The sequence below is a fragment of the Cynocephalus volans genome, chromosome 7 (genome assembly GCF_027409185.1).
Source record: "Cynocephalus volans isolate mCynVol1 chromosome 7, mCynVol1.pri, whole genome shotgun sequence".
In the NCBI taxonomy this organism is placed as follows: Eukaryota; Metazoa; Chordata; class Mammalia; order Dermoptera; family Cynocephalidae; genus Cynocephalus; species Cynocephalus volans.
The window spans coordinates 136,819,054-136,845,740 of NC_084466.1; positions in this window are offsets into that span (position 1 = coordinate 136,819,054).

Consider the following 26,687-nt stretch of genomic DNA (forward strand, 5'->3'; position numbering starts at 1 on the left):
ACAGACAACCTGTTAGTGTCTTGCATACACTTCTTCCAGACCTGTGCCATGTTTCTGCATGCCATGCAAATGCAAAGTGTCTACCATTCAGATTACCACATTTTTATATTTTTACAGTTGTCATAATCTATTCAAATAGGTTAAGAATGTGAGATGGACTTTAACTGGCCTTGGAATAAAATTATCCTAATTTTTCACTAATCTTGTTTTCTGGAGGAACAATTAAAACACTGCCCTGGGATATAATACAATAAACCTTATGTTGCTATTACTATTGCTTTCCTAATTTTGTTCTTATTTCTTCTGCAGTGTTCCTTGCCAAAAATGATCCTTTTGATTTTGGTTATAGTATCATTTAGAACTCAGCAGATATGAGAAAGCAATTGAGATGACACCTGTTGTACTCAAGTCAATACTAGTTAACTCCCAGTTTGCCTATGCTTCAGCCCTTCATTGCAGACATGGTAATCTGGGGCTGTGTTTGGCCTATCACTGAGCTCCACAGGCAAAAGCAAAGATGCTCTGTAGAAAAATAATACAGATAATAAAGGATTAGCTTCAGTCTTTGCATAGAATTTTCTCGAGACTAAACCCAGTCTTTAAACTTATAGTAGAAAACATATCACGATACAGTCAAAATTCCAGACTACATAGAACAACCAGCTGCCCTCAGGGTGCTTTGTGATTCATTTATTCTCAAAACTGGTGATCTGTAAATTGCTGGACTCTCTTCCCACCCCACCCTTTACTTCCTGCTTCCCGTGGAACTATGCAAGAAGCTTAGGGAGACCTGTTGTGCTTGTACTTGTGAACTGTAGCCTCTGAGAACAAACATGTTATGTATTCCCTGGGCAGCAGGGTCTATGGCCATGGGCTGTGGCATTAACCTAAGTCTTTAATAGTAACCAAAGTGTGCATGGGATGGATGACAGGGAATTAAAAGAGCTGTGGACTGAGAAAGGAAAAACTTATGTGGTATGTTCAGAAGTTATGTCATACTCTCAGAATATGCATATAAACCATGATAGATGTGTATGAATATTATATTGTTATAAACATATACACACACTGAAAATGAAATTTGCCTCTATAATCAACAGAACTCCAGAACAGGCTCATATTCTGAAAGGTGAAACTCAGCTTACAAAGAAATTGTCAAAGTTTTACTCCCCCAACTTCCCATAAACTGAATGAAATGAAACAAAACAAAATAACTTTTAACCAATTTATAGATTTTTAATGTTTCACTTCTATGAACAAAAATTGTTATTTTTTAATCCAAAATGTTGTCCTGGACAAACACCGTGGACCTTTAAGATGTATGTTATCACTACCATTTTCCAAATGAATAATTTCTAATAATAAAGTCCAATTTTCCCTCCACAGCTGAGTGTCATATTTTCTCACCTACTGAAAGTCAAGAGGCTCCTGTGGTTTGCAGATTACAAGACAATTCTTGGATGAGATGTCAGATTATACTTGCATGTTTCTTCTTATGTAGCTTTTATTATCATCAAAGTAGTGATTTTGAATTTTGAAACTGTGGTCTTTTTCAAACAGCATAATTTTTATGACTCCGTGTAGACATGGAGATTTATATAATAGGATGTGTTTATCTAATTTAAGTCCCTACATTAATAGCACAGGGAACAATGTCTCTTACTTACATTTCTGAGTTGCTGGCCCTAGGTTTGGTGAATTTGGCACAGTGGATTAAAGGTTTTCAAATCACTTTCCATAGGGTACAGCAAAAGTCTTCATAGTTGGGTTAATAAAATTTAAAATATGCTTGCAATGACTTCTGCATTAAGACAGTTACAAGCCAAAAGGCTGTAGCTGCTGGCTTTTACCTCTCTCAACCTTGGACAATTCAGCCAGCACTCTAGTGAGCATGACCATTTAAAATTAGGGAATTAGGTGAAAAGGTATTGCCTTAGGACCTTGGAAAGACCAAAAACAAAATATGAGTCATTTGCACACAGCATTGCTCAAATACCAAATAAAGATTGGACATAAAATATTTAGAAACCATCACTATATGGACATTTGTAGCCACTGACTTTCATTCAGAGTAGTTCTTTAGTAAAAAGCAGAGACTAGATCTGTCTGATATTACTGAAGTATTCTGTAATCACCATCTTTTGTTAATGTTAGTAGCATTAAATTTGCATTTTGCCAAGGCTTTCTCCATTGCCTCACACATGTTGTGTAACTTTGCTTCTTATAATATATAAAAATGCCTCTTAAGTCTGTAGTAACATCAATTAAAGAAAATAAATAATTGAGTATATATATATATATATATATATAAATAACATATATATATAAATGAACAGATGAATGGATGGATGGATGAATAAAAAGTAAAAACAAATAAATACACCAACAAAGGCAGGAAGGAAGGAGAGTGAAAGAGGGAATAGTTAGTATCTGAGTGGAGATGTCCATTTTTTGATAAGTCAGAGAAAGTGTCTCTAAAATGGTAACATGAATCAAATAAGATCTGGCCAAAGGAGCTGAGAAGGTGAGCCATATGGATTCCTTGAGGAAGAATATTTCAGGCAGAGAATAAAGAAAGTATAAAGATCCAGAAGCAAAGCACATCTGACATGATTGTAGAACAAAGAGGCCAGTGTGGTTGGATTCTTCATTCTGAATGAAGGGGAGAGACTTATGATGTGGGTTCTAATTTAAGAGAAACCAGACTGCATGGGCCTTTCTGGCTACTGTAAAGATCTTGGTTTTTAAACTCAGTAATACAAACTTTTACTTTTAAAAATTCCATAATAGGAGATGAATTGAAGTTCGATCTTTCTTTATTACTCACTGTAATTTGTCACATATTAATTTTCCACTAGTGAGTGAGTTTTGAACTGTTCACTATTTCTCGTCTTATACTTTTTATTGCCAATAGTCCTACTTGTTGAGATTAGAGGTCTGTAGCTGTGGAATAAAAGAACATGAATTGTAATTGTTGCTGAGAGTACCAAACACTAATATCCTTTATTAAATCATTCATTCAGTGAGTATTCCTAAGTAATTTTTATGTGCCCAATTCTGTGCTAACTACCAAACTGTAAACTCTGGGAGGATTGGGACATCATCATTTAATACTGTTCTTTTTCAAGATTAGTGCAGCTGCTGGTGCAAATAGCTGCGCAATAATATGTGCTGAATTGACAAATTATGAATAAACAGAGATAAAATGGTAAAATGTATGTAATTGGTAACTAGTTTCATGGAACTTATAGTCAAGTGAAATATTTACTTACTTACCTTTTAAAATTTTAGCATTTACTTGTACATATTTTTGAGGTAGTGTGTGGTTTCAATACATGCATATACTACACAAACATTCACTTAGGATAGATAGTATAGTTTTATACCCATTAATCCACCATTTCTCCCCACACCCACTTCCTCTCCACTCCCAGCCTCGAGTAACCATTATTCTACTCCTTAGTTCTATGAAAACCACTTTTTAATTTTTGTTAAGATTCCACATGTGAGTGAGATCGTGTGGTATTTGTCTTTCTTTGTCTGACTTAGTTCACTTAACATGATGATTTCCAGTTCCATTCATGTTGCTGAAAATTGTAGGATATCACTTCCTTTTATACTGAATAGTGTTCCATTGTATACATATACCACAGTTTTTTTTATCCTTTTATCATTGATAGGCTGATTCCATCTCTTGGCTATTGTGAATAGAGCTACGATGAACATGGGAGTGCAAGTATCTTTTTGATACATTGATTTTATTTCCTTTGGATATATACCAAGTAATGGCATAGTTGAGTCATAAGGTAGATCAGTTTTTAGTTCTCTGAGGAACCTCCACACTGTTTTTCACCATGGCTGTAACCAATTTACATTCCCACCAACAATGTAGGAAGGTTCCCTCTCTTCTGCAATCTTGCCAAAATTTGTTATTTTATGTCTTGTTGATAATAGCCTTTCTAACTGGGGTGAGATGATATCTAACTGTGGTTTTAGTTTGCATTTTTCTGATGATTAGTGATTTTGAGCACTTTTTTTCATGTGCTTGTTGGCCATTTGTATGTCTTTTGAGAAATGTCTGTTCAAGCCCTTTTCCTATTTTTTAATTTTTTGTTTGTTTGTTTGTTTGTTTGTTTTTTGCTGTACAGTTGTTTGAGTACCTTATATATTTTGGATATCAGCCCCTTGTCTGATGTGTAATTTGCAAACATTTTCTCCCATTCTGTAAGTTGTCTCTTCACTTTGTTGATAGTCTCTTGCTATGCAGAAGGAAAGAGATTTTTAAATAAGGGATTATAGTATTTAGTCATAAATGTGTTGAAGGAAGGATAGTCTCATAGTGATGATGATTAATCATTGCAGAAATTAGTAACAAGATGACAACTGTCTAACAAAACAACAATAGTAAAGGTCATTGAAATACTGATCTATGTTCCTAGAGAAAATTGGAGGTGATGGACTAAGAGCACATTCTGTGGATATTTATTACTTATTTAGAACATGATTAGGCTGCATGGTGAAATGCACCTAACAAAATAAAGTCAACTTTATAAATGGTGCCAGGGTGTTTATTAGATTTGTTTGAAAAATTTTTAGAAAATAATCTAAGACTTTACTAACCTACTACAAAGCTAATTCTATGAATATATCCACAAAAAAGAAATCTATTGCCTCAGCATCTTGACTGAGAACAAGAGTAGGCACAAAAACTCAAGAGTTATTTCAAAGCAGATGTTGATTTCTCTCTTATTCTTTTCATAGATAATTTATTAAAGGCTTGCAAATGTCAATGCACAAATCAAAGACACATTTGTATCTTCAGGTTCTTACTTTTAAAAGGAGAAGCACATGCATGTTTATGTAGGATATGTCATTTCGATTTATAATTACTTGTCAGCTTTCAGGAAAAATGAATATTCAAGGATACAGGACGAATCATCAGTATAACAAAAACAAAAACATCATTGGTTGTTCTGGAAGGTATTGAATAAGTTGTCTGTTTACAAATCTTAACGTGAATCTAAAATTACTTAATGCTTTTCTCATAGACCATAAAAAAGATATAGAATCTAGCCAACAGCATCTTGATTATAAGAAGTAGTATTTATAGATTGTAGAGGGGGAGTTTGCATGCTTTTTCTGTAAAAGATAAGACTGTAAATAATTCAATCTATGCAGTCCAAACATTCTGTGCAGGTACTCGACCCTGGTAGTTGAAAGCAGCCTATGCAACCACATGGGTGTGGCTAATAACATTTTATTTACAGAAGGCAGCAGCAGACCAGATTTTACTCAGAGACTGTAGTTTGAAGCCCTATTCAAGAAGATACTCAGATTAAAGATGCTCTGGAGGTACTCAGTATTTATCTGATCAACAACCAGGTACATTCCATTCTTGAATGCTATAGTATCTCAGGTGATATCAAGCCTAGGGAGAAAATCCTATTTATGTGAATAGAAAAGAAAATAGAAAGGAAATAGAAAGGTTTATGGTATTATGAATAAAATAAACTCTGATGACATCACTAATAGTAAGAAAACATTGTAGGGAGAGCCAATGGCCACTAAGAGGATAGGTTCTTCAACAGGCAGACCTGCTGTGAACGTTGGAAGTCTGAGTGGCCAGGGACATTTTATCAACAATTGCAGCAAGATGATGGAATGCTTAATAAAATACATGCCATATGACCCAGGAAGAATCTGTTCAGCACCTAGAAAACCAGAAGACAAAGGTGTGGGGTGAAAAAAATAGAAGGAGGCCAGCTGCCAAGAAGCCAAATCATCCAGTCCTTGCAAAGCAGAAGCAAATGTGGTTCATCTCAGAGCATAGGGAGCATGCCTCCTGTAAATACCAGGGTGCATTAGTATCCTTACATTTCCTTCTTTAAAAAACATGTATTTGTACTTCATTATATTTAACTATTGGAGGATAAGATGCTGCATTTAACTGTGAATCTAGAATACCCTCTAGCCAAGTAATTTTAAAGAAATATTATCTCATTATCTCAAACTCTCAGAAGCTCAGCTTCCAAATTCAGCAGAGAGAACGTATTGGTGAAAGACAACTTAAATGATACACTGCCCATTGATGACACTATGTTCTTTAAAATCTACCTTTCCATTAAGTCAGACCAGCAGAGACACAAACCTCAGAGATACATAATATTGTCCAAACTTATGCCTCCATCTTGCTCACCATAAAATTGCTTTTACTGAATTATCCTTTGCTATGATGCTATAAATATAAATAGATGATCCTTACATACAGTGTAGGTCTATGCTATGGTGTGCCTGGGACAATTCTGGTTTATGCCTGTGGTCCTGCCATAGTGACTAACAAAGTCCTATCAAGCGCCATTATGTTTTCTAAATGAAGGGAACTTAAACAAAGTAAGTCTTAAAAAAATATAAATCACAGAGAAAAGAGAGAACAACAACAACAACAAAAATCCTTTAATGCTCCCTCTCATTTTCCCTAAAACAAGTAGGAAGAAAGACAAGCCTCTTCGGCCAACAGTTTGCTGTTCTAGAACAAGTATGGCAAATATTGACATTGAAGGAGAATAATTAGTGTTTTTCTGCTTCTTGGTCACCAAGGAAACTGGGTATTCACTTGTGCAACCACAAAAGGAGCAGTGCTTCTGACAGCAGTTTTCAGCAGATGAATGGCTGTTGTATAGCCCAGAGAGGTGCCTATTCTGTTGCCTCAGGTTGCTCTGGAGAGATAACCATGGGGACTTCACTTTTTGAAAAATAACTCACCAGTCCTTTTCAAATATATCACTTCCTTTTAAATCATAGCTACTTGCACCTGAATTCAAATAGCTACCTGATATTCAGGTTATATCAGTTCACTGTATTTTTAAAGTACACAAATTTCAACTAATTTATGGGACACCAAGATGATCAAGTGGAGAGTGCAACATTTGTTTTGGAATACCCAGTTCCCAAAATGTTACTGTCTAAGTCCCTTCATTTTCTTCCTTAGTTTACATTTAGTGTAGCTTCTTGTTTGCATTTTTATATCATTTTAAATCATTGTTGGAACAAGGCAGGTTATAAACGAATGAATAGAAAAGCATGAATGAGACAGTGAAATGGCATGATATTCTTCAGGCTTCCTCAAATCACGCTGAGAATTTTCAGACAGAGTGATACTTGTTCATGTAACAATAAAGTAATAGCACTACACCCTACTATATCACCCTCTCAAATTCTGTGCAACTTTAGGAAAGATAACACTGTATCACCCTCTTGAATTCTACGTAACTTTAGGCGGTCTTATTTATTTCTCATCCTTTCTTTATTCACTAGTGAAGCACAGTTGTATACAATGAACCCCTTTCTGCTGCCCAGCTGTTTTTACGAACAGCTTATTTATTTGCTCAAAGGATTGGCCTGGGGAAATATGTGGCATGACAGATTTTGTTATACTTACCACCTTATTGAAAAAATCCATTGGATTAGCTGGAAAGACATGTTTGTCTTTTTTGCATCCTACAAGAAGTATAATCTCTCAAGAGAAAGCTAACCCAACATGACTTTTGAGAAAACAATGGTTAAAAAGGATGATGGGAAGGTAGTGGTGTAGGTTAAATTATGTCTTCCAGAAAGGTAAGCTGAAGTCCTAAATCTCAGTTCCTGTAAATGTGACTATATTTGGAAATGGAATCTTTGCAGACATAGTTTAGAAAAGGTCATACTAGATAGAATGAGCCATATATTCAATGAGTGATGTCCTTATGGAAGGCCATTGAAGACAAAGTGACACACAGACAGAGCAAGAAGGCCGTGTGCCAATGGAAGCAGAGTGATGCAGCTACAGGCCAAGGAATGCCAAAGACTGCCAGCAATCTCCAGAAACTGAAGGAGCCATGGAAGGATTCTTCCACAGAATCTTCAGAGAGAGTATGACCCTGCTGACACCTTGACCTGAACTTCTAGGCTCCAGAACTGAGAGAATAAATCTGTTGTTATAAGCCTTGAAATGTGTTGTACTTGGTTACAGCAACCAAGGATGCCAATGCAGGAAACACTCATGACTTTCTTCCCAACCTCTTTAACTCTAGGTTGATGTGTAATTTAATGAGATTCTATATTTTAAGTTAAACAATAACAGTATTATTTATTACTTGTATTAGTCTATTTTCGTTGCTTATAACAAAATACCTGGAACTGGGTGATTTATGAGAAAATGAAATTTATTGCTTACAATGTCAGAGTCTGGGAAGTCCAAAGTCCAGGGAACACATCTGGCGAGGTTTTCCTTTGGTGGTGTCTTTACAGCAATGCAGGGGTCTCACATGGCAGAAAATGGTGAGAGAGAGAGAGAGAGAGAGAGAGAGAGTCTTCATGCACTCTCCTTTTAAAGCCCTTAGACCATGCTTCTGACCACCATTATTAATCCATTCAGTATGGCATGGTCCTGCAATCAAATTACCTCTTCAAGGCCCCACCTTTCAATTACCATAATAGGTTTCCCCACACTCAACAGTTACAGTGGGAATTAAGCTTCTAATGTATGGACTTCAGGGGACACAGTTCAATCAAATCTATAGCCTTACTTAACACCACGGGCTTTGCAGAAAGACAGATCTGCCTGAATTTAAATCCGGATTTACCATTTGTTAATTGTATCATCTTGGCCAAGTCCCTTTACCTTTCTGATTCTCAGATTCTTTATAATTAAAATGGGGATAATTGCAATGCCCACTTAGAGATGTTGGATTAATGTGATTATGTAAATAAACACTTAGCATTGTGCCTAGCATAGAGTGTATGTTCCTTTAATAATAAACATTATGTTTTCCTCTAAAAACGGGAACATGGAAAGGGTGGCCACTCTCAGCACTTTAATTCAACATAGTTATGAAAGTTCTAACAAGAGAAATTAGGCAAGAAAAAAAAAATAAAGAGGAATCAAAATCAGAAAAGAAGGAGTTATATTGTCTCTGTTTGCAGATGCCATAGTCTTACGTATAGAAAACCCTAAATACTCCACCAAAAAATTATTAGAACTAATAAATAAATTTAGTAAAGTTGCAGGATACAAAATCAACATAAAAAAAAATAGTTGTGTTTCTGTACACTAACAACAAACTGTCCAAAGAAAAAAAAAAAGAAATTAAGAATAATGTAGAGCTTGGTGACTGTACTTGATAATATTGTATTGTTTACTTGAGATTTGATAACAGTAGATTTTAAATGTCATCAACACACACACACTCACATGGTAACTATGGGTGGTGATGGATGTGTTAATTAAGTTAATTAAGTTGATTGTAGTAATCATTACATAATGTATACCTATAACAAGTAATTGCATTGTCCATCTTGAACATGCACAATTTTATTTGTCAATTAAATATTTTAAAATAAAAAATAACCATATGTTCATTAGACATTCATCAGTTATGCAGTTTAGAATTTAGGTTCACACCACCAAGGGTATGATTGGGACAGATAAGGGCTAGAACTGGGATGAACTGCACATGAAAGACTTTTCTAGCTGACTTCTGAGGACACATTTAATAGGGCAGCAGCCAGCTAGAAGAAGGGTGCAGGTTTAGCAGGAAACTCAGGAGGGCAACAAGACTCTGCTTGAAGCAAGAAGTCTTGTTTTTCTTTCCACGCCCATTAACTTGTCAAGATTTAGGGTTTGGATTGAAAGTTAAAAGAAAGATAAATGAATGAGAGTAAAAGAAGCATAATGTTATTTTTCCTCTAATTCAGCTAATCTTCTCCTAAAGATTATAGTTGGGAATATACACCCAGGGAGGTAACTGTCTAAAATAATTAAAGGGAAATCTAGAAAAAATTCTGGTCTAATTTTAATTTCTCAGCCATTGTGGAATTTTTCAGGTGTTGGGGAGTGTGTGTGTGTATGTGTGCGTGCCATCCTGTGCCATCTAAGGGCCTTAAAAAATTGCATCATTAACATAAGCTCAGATGCAATTGAAATGGTTTGTTGTGAATAACAAGAGACTTTCTTTCACCTTTATTGCTCAGGAATTACTTCAGGAGCCAAGGACAAAAGACCAAATACTTCAACAAAAGATATTCTGATTACTCTAGCCACTCAGGAAATAACAGGATTAGACAGCCAGGAATCTTATACATGGACGAAAACACATCACAGCTATCTCTTCCTGGTGTATGTAAGTTGGCCCTCAAACATGAAGACCAAAAAAAAAAAAGATAAAATGAGATAATTAAATATGTAGAAAAACACTTTAACTAAGAAACTAAGCATTTCTTATAATACAAGTTATATGGGTTGAGTGTGTTCCCCAGAGTCTCATGCATTAGAAAATTAATAACCACAATGACAGCATTAAGAGTGTGGGAAATCTTATTATGGTAATTGGAAGGTGGGCCTTGAAGAGGTGATTAGATTGTGAGGACTATGCCCTTCTGAATGGATTGATCCATTGTCTAGCTACATGACCACGCCAGTTGTCGGACTCTTTTACCTGCCAGTAATCCTGCACTGACTGGGCCAATTGTGGAGCTAGGGCTGGGTCTGGAGCTCACAGACCCCTCAAGCCCATTGTCCAGACTGGATCACACACCCTTCATATGCCAGGCTGGGTCTCCAGACACCATACATGCCAGGCTGGGTCACCAGACCCCTTACACACAGGTCTATGAGCTAGGTAACCAGCAAGAAGTTTCTTGGAAGCTGCAGGTTGGAAAGCATGGCCGTCACGGCAGCGGGCACCTGAGGCAAATGCCAGCCAAAGTCGCAGCACCACACATGCACACTAACTCCACCCACACACAACCTGCCCACAAAGAATGATGAACCATCCCTAACCTGCCCCGAGGTGAGGGAGACTGGCCAAACTATTCTGTTTCCCCAGCACCCATTCATGAAGTAATGGGTGTGGTTCTGATGGCTTTAAAAGGAGAGCAAGTGGGGAGGTTACTCTCTCTTGCTCCTGCCATTCTTACCATATGGTATCCTGTGTTGCTGTAGAGCCACCACCAAGAGGGCAAGGCCGTCACCAGATGTGCCCCTGGACTGTGGACTTCCCAGACTCCAAAACTGTGAGCAGTAAATAATGTTTCTTTACAAATTACCCAGTTTCAGGTAATGTGTTATAAGCAGCAGAAATGGACTAATACGGGCATATTAAACACCATTCCCACCATTACGGTCAAACATGACTGTCGTGTTTCATCTGATGCTGTATGTTCTTTTATCTAAGAAATTTAGGCTGGCCATGATGACATTGAAGAGAAAAAACACAGAGAAGTCTGCGTTTTTCCCTAAATTCTCCTTTGTTAGCCATGGATCCTAGATTGTGCAGTCACTACTTAGTATTTTCTTTTTATTCTAGGTTATTGGCCTGAGAAACTCCTATATAAGAGTGGGGCACAGGGAAGCTTTTTCAAGACTCTAGCTAAGAATCTTCCTCATGTGGCTCCCCAGATCCTAAGAACCAAGATCATACCATACCACTCTCCACCAGTGCTCAGATGATAAATAAAACCAGAGTAATAAAACTTTGGTTCCTTTCACATTAACATAACATAAACTTCATCAGACCAGATATTTCAGTCTTCTTCTTTTTTTTTTTTCCTCCTCATTTTTCGTTTTTCTCTTTTAGGGATTGGGACAATGCCTGAAATACAGAAAGCATTTAATAAATATTGAATAGACGAATGAATAACCAATCGATGTTATTTGATTACCACCAAATCAGTGTTATTATAACCAATCAATGTTATCACCAAACTAAATTTGATAAAGGAATTGAATTATAGAAAAAGTATTTGCAAATTCCTATATCCAACTGAGGAGAGGAGAACTTTTATGCATTAGAGTGACCATTGAGAAATCGATGTTTTAAAATTAGACTCCTGCAGAGTTCTTTTTTTACTATATATAAATATGTGTGTGTGTTATATACAGTATATATATATATATAATAGCAGAAATTATATTTTAATTGTTTGCATTGTTGATTTAGTTCTCTGGCCTATAATTCTCTGGCTGATAATTCATAGCTGGTCTTGCACTGTCTCACATCAAGGGCTCTCTACAGGTGGAGGTTCTGCTCCAAGAACCATGGGAATGTAACCAAATGGGGTACACTGCCCAATGCACAGCAAGCCAATACACTGAGACACCAGTCTTTTCAGCAGAGAAAAAGATTTATTCACAGGGTGGTCAAGCATGGAGATGGGAATATAATCTCAAATTCACATTCTCAATGGCAGGGAGCTAGAGATATTTATGGTGAGTGGGTTAGGGATGGTGAGGATTATGTAGGGTAGTGATTGGATTATGGGTGTGAGGAAATTCTTCAGCAATCTGTACAAGTGCAAATGGTCTGCATGCCTCTTCATGGGTCACATGTTCAAAAAATGGCAGCTTTAGCATGATCTGGAGGTGGAGTTTTTGACACTCTGGCATCAAAAGGTCACTCATCAGATATTTGTGCAGGCTCAGAAGAAAAGTCTGTGTGAGCAGTTGGTTTGGATGGGTTTGACTCCAGGAATCTTGAAAAACATCTTAGACAAACAACTTGTGACATTAACGCCAGAGATGTTGTCTTAAGGAACAAAGCAGGAAAAGCACCTTATGATCGTGACTCAATTATTCTAATTATGCAGGAATCAACAGTTTTTTGGGTGTAACTCATTAGTAGAATTTTACTAGCAAAGCGAAGAGCAAACTGAGGGAAAAAAAATTTTGATTTCTTAATTGAAATCACCAGTTCCAGAGAGACAGGTTCTTCTTTACAGCAGGTTTTGCTGCTGACATCAAGGATGTGGAAACTTATCAAATCCTCCCCTTTCACCATGTTTTGTCTATTTATCTTTAACTAGTCAAAGTGAAGAAACTATTTATATGCCAGTGGTCATGAGTTTGGACCCTGGATAAAGACTTCCTGGGTTTACCATTCACACCACTTAAAATCTGCGTAAACTTGGCAACTTATTTCACCTCCCCGAGCCTCAATTTCTTCATCTTTACAATTAATCTAAAATAATGATGTCTAACTCATAGATTTATTTTGAAGATTAAATTTGAAGATGGAAGCTCCTAGCACAGGCCGGGTATGTAGTAAGCACTGAATAATGTTAGATTATTAGCTAGCAAGCATGGTGACAACCAGAATGTATCTCACCCTTTCTTTTCTCCTTCCCTGCCATGCACCACTCCCCTACTTCCCTACCCCTATCACCTTGTACAAACATACTCAGAAATCATGCTGGTATCTGAAAATGCTGTATATCCATGAAGAATCAGTCATGGAAGTTCCCACTGGCACCAGACTGTGTGCAGATGCAGCAGCCAGCATCTGTCACTGACTCTGCCTCTGTATCTACGGCCCAGTGGATCCCTTGCATCTATAGGATTCCTTTGTATCTGTTGGTGATGACGGTGTGAGAGAAGACAGAATTGTGTCAGAATTCAGAGGCCTGACAAAATGTTAAAACTGGAAGGGACATTCTAGAGCGACAACGTATTTAATAGATAAGGACAATGAAGACAGAGAAGCAGCATACCTAACCCAGGTCTAGATTTACCAAAGTCCTTGGCTCCTGGCTCTCTTTGTCCCCCCTACTTCTGTTCACCCCTTTTCATCTCCCTAGATTTTTTAGTCATGCCAACCAAAAGTGTCAGAAGAAATTCACTAACGGAGAGACCCACTTTGGTGAAAGGGGATGATTCTGTATCACTAACTGATTAAATAAGACAGATTTCAATGTAGCATTTACTTTTATTTCTGCCATCCTTGAAGGAAAATTTGAAGAAGAAGGAGGAGAAAGAGGAGAAAGAAGAAAACAAATTTTTAGCAAATTAAAGGTTAAGCATTCCAATACTCTGTCTTTAACACAATATTTTAGTATTTTAAGTAAGGAAAAGAATATGAGTGTGTTAAAATGAGGAGCTAGCTTTTTTTGTTATTTTAACTTTTGAGTAGCTGCACTGTGTTATTATTCTAGCTGTATTAATTTAAATCCATCCGGCTCATACAGAAAGATATTTTAAGAGCCTTCTGTTGTACAGAGAACTAATGATCTCATGAGGGAAGGATTGTTTTTATGCTGTTGGATCCTCAGTGGCTTTTGCTGACTATCATCAAGTAAGGTGGAATGAGGTATCACGTATTCATTTCACAAATACATATTAAATGAGCACCATATTAGCTACCAGTGAAAGGAAAATAATATCAGATCTTGTTCTCAGGGAAACTATAGTCTAGCAGGAGACATTGATGTGTTAATTGTTAAAAAAGTCATAGTAAATGTAATGCTATAGGTATGTCTGGATGCCTGTGTGCTATGTTAGTCTTAGAAGCAGTTCTATGTCACCCTGGGGCTACAAGGAAAGACATTCCTGAAGAGCTGGCTCTTGATGGACAAATTGACTGAGAAGGAGAAATCCTTTGAATTAAAAAATAACAGGGGTCTAAAAGGTCTAGATTTTGTTAGCAGATAACAGGCAAAATCTGATCTGGTCTCAGATCACTTTCCGTTAAACAACTTACTAAAACAATACAATGATTATTCTCTGGGCATACTCATTTAAAACTTGTGAGATTCTATGGGGAATTTTCATGAATCAAAGTCCAGACATGGCCCTGGGGTCAAATATGTAAAGATCTGTTGCTTTGCCTCCCATGGATTTGTCACGCCTTTTTTCCTGGGTGATGGAGCCGCCAAAGATTACTCAAAGCCTATCTCCTTTTGAATAGCGAGAAGCCCCAGAAAGGGGTTAATATCCCAGAACTTCCTCAAGCGTGAGGCATTTCTTTCATTTGGGAAATGAACCACAAATTGGGGTTCTCTTCCTGAAATTATTCTCCAGACCAAGAAGTTACAGGAAGAGACATAGGTGGGGTTTTGCTACATACAGTTTAACAAGTTTTACAATAGAAGCTGGTAACATTCAGTAAAAACAAGTCAGATGACATTCTGTTAGGCAATTAAGTGATCCACTAACAAAGGCTTTATTTAGCAAACATTCCTTTTCCTTCCAGCAGCTTTTTAGTAACTTTACATATCAATTAGAACTTGCCTGTCTTAAAACCAGCAGCCTTGCTGTGTTAAGATTCTTATCTTGCAACAGAGACGCAATAGCCTGGGGAAAATTTCCTGTCCTTTTCAAGGTCAATATTTGAAACTGCAAGGCTTTGGAAAACCAGGCCCTATGAGGTACATTTGTTTTATGAATCCTCTACAAAGATCACTGGAAAATTGTATGTTTCTGTCCCAGTAACAAGATTTCTATCCATGAGGGAAGCAGGAACATTGAATATATTTGTGGCACTGAGCATATCTTTCTAATAAAGCTGGGTTTTGTCTTATCTGTTGCTCAGGTTGTGATTATAGTAATCAATCATAACATATTAATCAACTTCTATATGTGAGTTCACCTTTCCTTTTTATGGATTTGTGAAAATAGTAATCTAACTACCTGACACCTAAACAATGGGGTATTTATTATTTTTGATATAAAAGGCATTTGTTTCATTAGAAAGAGCATAAATGTCAGCAAAGATAGGGTTTGAGCTGTGGTGGGTTTTACAAATAGTTCTAATCCCACAGAGCACCCCTATGCTTGTCATTCACAGAAGGTTTGGAGCTTATTCTCCATGGTTCAGTTAGGAAAGGGAACTCAGGGACTAGGGCTCTGATATCAATATATAGAATTTTAGACTTTGATTACAGAGACCACAACCAATTCCTTGGTTTAGGTCAGTTTAACAGTTTCATGCAGTCATTCAACAATTATTTATTGAACATTCTCTTTATGCCAGGAACTATTCTATATGCTAGAATATACCAGTAAATGAGACAGCTAAGGCTGCCTGCACACTGTGATTGTTTCTGTAGAACTGGGAAACTGTCCATCATAACAGCACCAGAGCACTTACATGTCAGTCCCATTGCTTGTCAGTTCTATCATTCCTTAAAAGTAACAATGAATTCAACTCTTTTTTGAACTTCAGGAGACGGAAAAAGTTTGGAATTGATCATTTCTACAATGGCATATAGTGAGTGGATGAGACAGGAAGGAAGTTCAGATAACAAGAAGAGTTAGAGTTTCAATACAGGGCATTCTTGTTTGTAAATATTCACTGTGCCACCTACTTAAAATCTAATCTTAAAAAATTATATATATATATATACACAAACACACACACACACATGCACACAGATCTATCAACCTATCTATATATAGAGATAATATAGACCATAAGTGCATATATCATAAGTATACATCCCTCAGTGTTTAATACCTTATTTTCATCTTTTGAGATGTTTTATTATAAATAAATATAAACTTCCAATAGTTATAACTCAGCTAATGTGTACTTCCCCAGATTTTATACATAGACATTAATAAATACAACTTTAAAAATAATTAATTTTATATTAAAAATAAAAAAAGCAAATGGTGGAAAAATTCTAGGATCAAAAATAAAGAGCAAACTCTGAGAAAGCAGTAATCCTTTAAACTGGTGCACTGTGACAGTACAGTTTAGTGTGCTGGTAGTGGTAAGTTCTATATAGGATGCTAAGGTTCTAAAATCTTGGCTTTATGTGTAGGAAAACTTGAAAAGAAATTGCCCTCCCCACCCCCACCCTCCCTTACATACACACAAATCAACCCTATTCAATAAAAATAGACTAGAAAACTCTTCTCATCTTCTATCTGTTCAGAGACTGAGATATAAAGTTAGAACAAAAATATACTCCCATAGAATCCAAAATTGGTATCCAAATTTATATCACACACACTGTGCATCAATTACGTGATGAGAACTTGTTGTTGAAATAAGTCCAGACTTATTAAGGTTTTCAAGTTTCTGGCAGAAATAAAACTCCAGATTCCATCAATTATACAGAAACTACTATAACCCAGCATGAGCAAAACTATGGGCAAATAATTCCTGCCAAAGATAATCTCATATCAAATATTGCCAAATACATGAGGAAATTATCCTACCTAATGGAGAGTCTATTGGCACAACACAAAAGAATTAGCATCACAGAACTTAGTATAATGGGACAATCTGAAAGTGGCTCTAAAATAAATAAGTATGTTAAAATGTGATAAAAGAAGATCAAAAGATTTTTTAAAAGTCACCATGAAACAACAAGAGGCTGTAAGTAAACAGCAAATATTTAAAATAAGTAAATAAATAGTATGAATATCTATAAATGAAGACTAACTATTGAAATTTAAAACAAGAGATAGTAAACAGCAAATCAGACACAGCTGAAGAGAGACTAATAAACAGAAAGATAAATCTGAGGAAATCATCTGAAATATCAGAAAGAGCTATAAGAGCTAGTAGTGAAGCTCAAAGCACAATACTTAGATAAGAATATCAGCATCAATTGAAAACTTATTAGAGCTGAAACTTTTGAGCTCTATCCCATATTTATGGAATCAGAGATTCTGGGGGTGAGGATTGATAATATACTGTTTAATAAGCCCTCTGATACCTACTAAATTTGAGAATAACTGATCTTGAGAACATAAAACAGATATGGAGACACAGAAGTTGTCCAACGTCAAATGTTCCAGGGGAAATGAATGGATAATTTTTTAAAAAGAGCAATATTATAAGCCATATTGTCTTAGAATATCACCAAATTGAAAAAAGAAGAGAGCTTTTAGATTGAGAAAGAAATTGACCCACTGACATGATAAATAAAAGCAAATCTAATTACACATATAATGATGAAACTATAAATATCAAAGATAAGAGTATGGTATTAAAGGCAACCAGTGAGACTGACTATTAAGGTGGTGGTGTAAGGAGCATGGTGGACCCCATCCCCCATCAAAAACAAAAGTGAATAACTGATGAAAATTTTAAAATTAACCATTTAATGTCTTTGGAAATTGTCTTAAGGGCATATGCCAAATGGACAACCATCTGTTCAAGAAAATCTACTAAATCTAAATAAGAAGTTTAAAAACATATGCTATTTAAGCCCAGGATTATCCTTTAATAAGTCCCTGATCAGTGTAATGAAAGGTCTACTTCAGTGATTTGAAGCCAAGAAGATGGACTCTTTTTACTGAGCTTTCAGTCTAGAGCTACAATTTTAACACAGGAGGGGCACCAATATCTCTGCTCCCATTCCAGATCTGAATTGCAGAAGCTCTATGCTGGGCAGCCATTGATTAAAAACAACAACAACAACAGTAAAACTGGTCTCTCTTCCTTCTTTCAGCCTCAACTCAAATGGCAGAAACTCTATTCTAAGCATAACAGGCCAAGAAAATTGGAACCCCAAAACCCCTGCCCACCTTGCTTGTAGGGTAGAGAGATCAATGCCAAAAAGGGCAACTACAGAAGTCCAAGGGCTTCTTTCCCCACCCAATGCCCTACTTGTTGAGCAGGGATGTCACTCTAGGAAAATTGGGCCACTGTATTCACCCTAAGCCCAAATGCAGTAGCACAGAGGTTCTATCCAGGGAGAGAGGCAAACAGTGCAAATGAAGAGTTCGCTGCTCTACCTAAGGGTGCTTACTTAATTGGAAGAGACTGTGTGGAATTTCATGCCAAAAAGTATTGTTGAGCACAATGAAGATCACCAAATGAATAATTAAGGGGAGACTTATAGCTCTTTGACATTCATATCAAAAATTGAAACTGTAGACCAGATACAAGTTTAACAGAGAGAACCAGGGAAAGAAACTATTAAGAAGAGCCTTCATGGAGTCAAAGAATCCTCAAAGACCGACAAGATGCTGCCCCTGAAAAGGAGTCTTACTTTAATTGGATCATACTGTGGAACAATGTATGCCTCAGGGTTTGGTTGCAAAAAATAGAGGAATCATGCATCAATTAGTGGAAGCTAACTGCTGGGTGTGATATCAATAGAAGCAGATGTCCCGGGTGCTCAGAGAGACTGTGCATGCCCAAGGCTGCATATTCTGAGAATCAACATTACAGGCTACACATTGCTAGAGAAATTGAATTCACTGAAGTAGACCAATCAAGTCTTTACACAAATAAACATGTAAACAACAATAACAAAAGTCCTAAAGGGTGAGAAGTATAGGAATGCAGAAGTTAAGTTTTTAATGAAAAATCATTACATGCAAAGAAACAGGAAAGTGTTATCCACCCACAGAATCAAAAGCAGGCAAGAGAATCTGCCTGTGAGAGGGATCAGATGTCAGATTGAAGAAGGAAAAAGAAAAAAATAAGAGATCAAGACATCTATTATAAATATATTTAAATAATTAAAGAAAATTTAATTCTTAAAAAGAAGCTATGAGACAAGAGGTGGAAATTATATTTAAAATAATCCAATGGAAATTTTGGAGTGAAAAGTTCAATCACCAAAATGCAGAATTTATTAGAGGGGCTCAACAGTATGTTTGAATGCATAGAAGATATAATAAACAAACTTGAAGATAAACGAATAGAGGTTATGCTATCCAAAGGACAGAGAGGAAAAAATAAGAAAAAAAAATGTGCAAAACCTCAGAGAAATGTGGATGCCATTAATGCACCAAATATGCATAATGGGTGTTAAAAGAAAGAGAGAAGAGAGAGAACGAAGCAGACAATCTTGAAGAAATAATGACTAAAAACTTCTAAAAATTGATGAAAAATTACTTCACACATCCAAGAAACCCAATGTACTTCAAATAGGATGAATTCAAAGAGATCTATATGCAGACACATCAGAGTAAAAATGCTAAAAGCCAGTGACATAGAGAAAATATCTACAGCAGCAAGAGAAAAATGATTTGTCATGTACAAGGGAATCCACTTCCTGTCAGAAAAAAATGGAAGCCAGGAGGCAATGGGGTGACATATTCAAATACTGAAAGAAAGCAAAAATGTCAACCTAGAATTGCATATTCAGCAAGACTATTTTTCAAAAATGAATATAAAATAAATATATTCTTAGATAACAGAAAATGGGAGTATTCACTGCTATCAGACACATCTCACAAGAAACACTAAGTAACTTCTTCAGGAGGAAAGCAAGACAGGCCTTACACAGTAATTTGAATCCACATAAAAAAATAATGAGCACTGGTAAAGGCAATTATGTAATTATAGAATATAGTATATATGCCTATTTCCTTTTCTCCTCTCTATTCAAAAAGTAATTGCACAACACAATATGTATATAAATTGTATTATTTATATTGGGCATACGACACACAGAAATAGAAAACACTTGACAATAAGAGCACAAGAGAGGCAGGTAAAAGAAAAACTATACTAAAGTATACAAGTGCCATCAGTTGTAATTTTAATCCACAGGAACAAAAGAAGACAATAGAAAATAAGAAGTATAATATAACAAGCTCTACAAATACATTCTTGAAATAGAAACTCCTTTTTTCTTCAGCTTCTTTAATAAACATAAAATTATGTAAAATAATATTTATAACAACCTATTGGGTTTGTAACATATGTATGTATAATATGTATAGCAATAATAGCACAGAAAGCAATAAGAGAAAATTGAGCTATATAGGAGTAATTTTTCTATACCTCACTGTAATCATTTGTATAAACATGAAATAGAGTCTGATAACATATATGTGGTAAGCCCTAGACTAATGATTAAGGAAATAACTTTTAAAAAGTATGTTGTACTAGAAAATGTTTACTTAATGCAAAATAAAGTAATGAAAGAGGAATTGCAGAAGGAAAAACTACTTGAGATAAATAGTATATAAAAAGCAAAATGGCAGACATAATCCAACTATATCAATAACAACATTAAATATAAATGGATTAAAGAGTTCAATAGAAAAGTAGAGATTGTTAGACTTGATAATATTTCAAAAAAATAGGACCAAACCATACATTGTTCTCAGGATAGAGATCTAAAGATACATACTGGTTTGTGATGGCAAATTTTTAGCGTCAACTTGACTGAATTGAGGGATGCCTAGATGGCTTGTGAACCATTGTTTCTGGGTGTATTTATCCCAGTTGGCCAGCAGCAGAGAACAACACTGAGCCCTGACATGGCATCACTTCCTGGGGTGATCAGCCAGCTATCTGGTGGTAGATTGACTAAATTGGACCACTTTCATCATAGAAGGGGTAGCATTTTGTCCTGACTAGAATAGATCCTCAAAATATGGATTTTCTTTCCCTGCATGAAATACACTGCCAAAAACTATTATCTGTGGACTTACAAAATGCTTTATCTACTGTCGTGGTATTCCACACAGCATTTCTTCTGATGGAGGAATCACATTACAGCCAATGAAGTGTGGCAATGGGCTCATGCTCATGGAATTCACTGGTCTTACCATGTTTCCCATCATCCTGAACCAGTTGGCTCGATATAATGGTGAAATGGCCTTTTGAAGTCACCATTATAGTTCCTGCTAAGTGACAATACTGTGATTTGCAGGACTGGGATAGGTTATTTAGAAGGCTGTATGTGCTATGAATCAGCATCCAATATATGGTACTGTTTCTCCCATAGCCAGGATTCATGGGTTCAGGAATCAAGGAGTGGAATTAGGAGTGGCACCACTCACCATGACCCCTAGTGACCCACTAGCAAAATATTTGCTTCCTGTTCCCACAACATTATGTTCTGCTGGCCTAGATGTCTTAGTTCCAAAAGGAGAAGCTTTCTACCAGGAGGTACAATAATGATTCCATTGAACTAGAAGTTAAGATTGCCATTCAGGCACTTTAGGCTTCTAATGCCTCTGTGTCACAGGCATCTCTTAGTATTATTATGCCCAGTGATTACAACCAATGGAAAAGTACAACATCCCAATTCAGAAATAACTACAGATGGCTCAGACGCTTTAGTAAAGAATGTTTGCTTCACCCTACCAGGTAAAGAACCACTACCAGCTGAGGGGTTTGTTGAAGGCAAAGGGAATAAAGACAGGTAACAGAAGAAGTTGGTTACATATAATAGCTATGACCATGTCACCAGTTACAGAAACAAAGCTTCTAACTGTCATGAGTATATCCTCCCTATTTTGTTAAGAATATGTTTCTGCATATATACACATATACTCATATTAAACAGATATCTTTGTTTTCTTTCTTTTCTTTATCATGTAACATAAGATTTATTGGCTTTATGTTAGTATGTAAGTAATGGTAATTTTACATCATAGCATTTAAGTTATGGCATATCAGGAAAAGAGTACACATCACTCAAGAAATTTACCTCCTCTTCTAGGGATGGGATTAGAGCATTTTCAGTTATATGCAGTATAGTTGTATTATGTCATATGGAATTATGACCTTGCTTTTGTCTTTATTTGGTATGTTCAAGGAGATGAGTACGGGTGACTAGTTGACAAGGGGTAGACTTGTAATGGTTAATTTTAGGTACCAACTTGACTGGATTGAGGAATGCCTAGATAACTGGTGAGGCATTGTTTCTGGGTGTGTCTATGATGGTGTTTCCAGAGGAGATTGGCATGTGAGTCAGTGCACTGAGGAAGATCTCCCCTTAGTGTGGGCAGGCACCATTCATTAGGCTGGAGGCCTGGTTTGGAAAGAGGATACTCTCTCTCTCTTTCACTCTTCCAAAGAAGAACACCTTTCTCTCCTCCTACCCTTGGACACTAGATTCCAGGTTTGGCTTTTGAACTCTAGGAGTAGTTGCATCAGTGGACTCTCAGTTGCTCTTGGGTCTTCAACCTCAAACTCGGTGCTGGACATTGGCTTCTCTGGTTCTGAGGCTTTGGGACTTGTACTGAGTCATGCTACCAGTTTCTCTCATTCTCCAACTTACAGACAGCCTATCATGGGACTTAGAGAAGTCCCATTCTGTGATTGTGTGAGCCAGTTCCAAAGCATTCTCTCTCATATATTCTATTGGTTCGGTCTCTCTGGAAAACTCTGTCTAATACAGGCTTAAGGTATGAGGATAAAGAAAAATATGCCCCCAAAACAGCAATCATAAAAGAGCTGATGGGCTGTACTAGTATCAGGCAAATGAGATTTTAAAACAAAAATGTCACTAGAGGGATATTTTATAATGGTAACTTCACCACTCAATCCAGAAAATATAACAATTATACATGAATATGCACCTAACAACAGAGTCCCAGAATTCATAAAGCAAGATCTGACAGAATTGAAAGGAAAAAGGGATAATTCAACAATAATATTTAGATACTTCAATACCTTAGTTTCAATATTGAATAGAACAACTAGACAGAATAACAAAGATACAGAGAACTTGAAGAATGTGCTGTGGTTTATATGTTTGTGTCTGTCTCCTCTAAAATTTATATGTTGAAATTTAATTCTCAACATGATAGTGTTGGAAGGTGAGTCTTTAAGAAGTAATTAAGTCATGAGGATAGATCCCTCATAAATAAATCAATGTATTGTAAAAAGGACTGGCAGAAGTGGGTTTGCTCTCTCTTTGCCCTTCATCTTCTGCCATGTGATGATAGAGCAAAAAGACCCTCACCAGATGCTGGCACCTTGATCTTGGACTTATCAGTCTCCAGAACTATAGAAAAATAAATTTCTGTTCTTCATAAATTACCCAGTCCAGGTATTCTGTTATAGCACAAAACAAATGAATACCAACAGTAAATCAACTAGATCTAAGAGATACCTACACAACACTCTAACAGAAGAATACACATTCGTTTCTTGTGCAAAAGTAATGCTTTCCAAGACAGATGTATGCTGACCATAAAACAAGCCTCAATAAATTTAAACATATTAAAATAATATAAAGTATATTCTCTAACACAATGGGATTAAGTTAGAAATCAATAACAAAAAGAAATTTCAGGAATTCAGCAATACTTGTATGTGAAAACTAAATGACACAATACTAAATATTCAAAAAGTAAAGAAAAAAATAAGAATTAGAAAAATCCAAAATAAATGAAAATAAGTACACAATATAGTAAAACTTACAAGATACAACTAAAATAGTACTGATGGAAATTTATAGCTATAAACATCTTTATTTAAAAAGAAGAAAGATATCAAATCAATAAGTTACTATCTTAAGAAATTGGAAAAATAAGAAGAAACTAAAGCCAAAACAAGCATAAAAATTATTGAAAATAGAGTGAAAATAAATAAAATAAACAATAGAGGAAATCAACAAAACAAAATATTGGTTCTTTGAAAATATCATGCAATTGACAAAAGAGTAGACTAAGAAAAAAATATAAAATATTTAAGCTCTTAAATCAGAAATAAATGAGGGACCATCACTACTTACCTCACAGAAATAAAAAGGATTATTAGAAAAGAGTATAAGAACCAATAAATCGCCGATAAATTGGACAACTTGGATGAAATGGGCAAATTCCTAGAAAGACACAAACTACCATAACTGACTCAAGAAGAAATAGAAAATATGAATAAGACTATAACAAGAGATTGAGAGATTAATTTTAATACCTTTCACAAAGAAAAGTCCGGACCAGATCACCTCAGTGGGAATTTCTACCAAATATTTAAGGAACATTAATACCAACCCTTCACAAACTCTTAAAACAAACAAACAAACAAAAAAAGATGGTACAGTCTCAACTCTTTCTATGAGGCCAGTGTTTCTTGATACTAAAATCAAACACAAATAATCATCACACACACACACACACACACACACACACACACACAAAAAAAAAATTCCAGGCCAATACCCTTTATGAATATTGACACAAATACTCAACAACATATCAGCAAACCAAATCCAGCAACATATAAAAAGGATTATACACCAAAACCAAGTTGAATTTATCACAGATTACAAGGTTGGTTTAATATCCAAAAATCAATTAATGAAAAACACCATATTAATATGATAAAGTGCAATAGTCATGTGATCATCTCAATAGACTGAGATAAGTTATTTGAAAAAAAATCAAGACCATTTTATGATTAAAAAACCAAAAACACTCAACAAGACAGAAATGGAAGGGAACTTCCTCAGCCTCATAAAGGACATCTATGAGGGGTCTTCAAAAAGTTAATGGAAAGATTCACATTATCTTTGAATCATATTTTCACTAACTTTTGAAGTACCCTTGTATGAAAACCCACAACTAATGTCATACGCAGTGGTGAAAGACCGGATGCTTTCTTTTTCCTAAGACAAGGAAAAAGACAAGATTATCAACTGCTATTATAACTAATAGAAACAAGGACATGGGCATTACTTCAAAATGATATGATTGCCTCTAGAAATGCAATAATAATAATAATAATAATAATAATAATAATAATAATAATAATAATAACTCTAAAACTTGTAACAAGAAATCAGAAAAAGTGAGAATATAAAATACCTATAAAATTATTGTCAGATTTTTAATATTCCAAAATAACCAATTTTTCATAGCAAAATATGTAAAATGTGAATCAAGAAAATATAAAACTTTACCAGAAAACATTAAAAAATCTCAAATAAGTGGAGTAACATATCATTCATTTGATGGGAAGAAGTAAATATTTCTACTATAATTATTCAAATAATGTATATATTTGTTAAAAAATAATTCAAATCCTGATGGCATTTTTGACAAAATTATCCTATGGTTTACTTTTTTAAAAGATTGGCTGAGAAGTTTTGAAGATTTTTTAGAAGAAATACTGAGGGAATATTTGTTTTATCAGATATTAACAATATTGTAACATTTCTACGGCATCATGCCCTATTAGAAAGGTGTGTCACTAGAGTTTAAATTGCCATCTTTTCTTCTGTAATGACTAGAGACAACCACTTCAGAGTATAGACTAAGATTGAAGTATCACCTTGAATTCACTGATTCATCTTCCTTAGGGAGTACTTTGCAATGTGCTAGCTCTGATTGTCTAGAGAGATGAGTATAAAAAGATGCCCTATGTTTAGGGGATTAAAGGGTGCAAGTAGGTAAGGAATGGCTCTTGGCCAGTAGTAGGGTTGGTACTAAATCCAGTTAGTGTGACAATAATCCTAAGTAAGGCTAGTTTTCACCTAAGAGGTAGCTGTGTAATGGGTAAGACTTCTAACACTATGGGTCTGGGGACTAAACAAGATACTGAAACATTTTATTCCCTTAAAGAACCACTTTAAAGGGCTCCCAGCTCCAATCATCACCAAATATAGCAAGCACAACAAGGACCCAGGCTCTGCCAATTCACTGCAGACCCAGCTCTAGAGATAGCTTCTCTGGTAAGGTCATACTTTATCACCTTTTAACTAATGTCTTCTATGGGGAAGATTAGATTTCCTCCCATGTGTATTTTAGAACTTCGTGTTTTCTGCCAGGGAGCCCCAAACACACTACATTTCTGAACTTTCTCATGCCCAGTGGGCTATACCTTCATGTCCAACAGAACGCAAGCACCACAACCAGATCTCTACCATCTTGCTCTCATGAGGAAACAGAGACCATGCCATTCTGTCTGGAAAACTCCTTCCCTAAGAGTCAAGAAATTCACTGAACTTTAATTTAGAGAAACCTGTCCTTTACGGCTAGAAGTCTTAGCTGCTGTGGCGGATGATGCCATTTTAGCATCCATGGTTGAGACATGGCCAGAACTTGGTTCAGCTACTGTACTTTGGAAAGGATATGCCAAGGCTGTTTTCGACTCAGCCACAATTCGGGGCAGAGCAAACCTAGACATTCCAATTCCAGACACACATAGTCACTATGGAATCCCTGAGCAAATAACAGAAGAGATTGTAATGCTAGGGTGGATGGTATTCTCGACTCCAGGCTA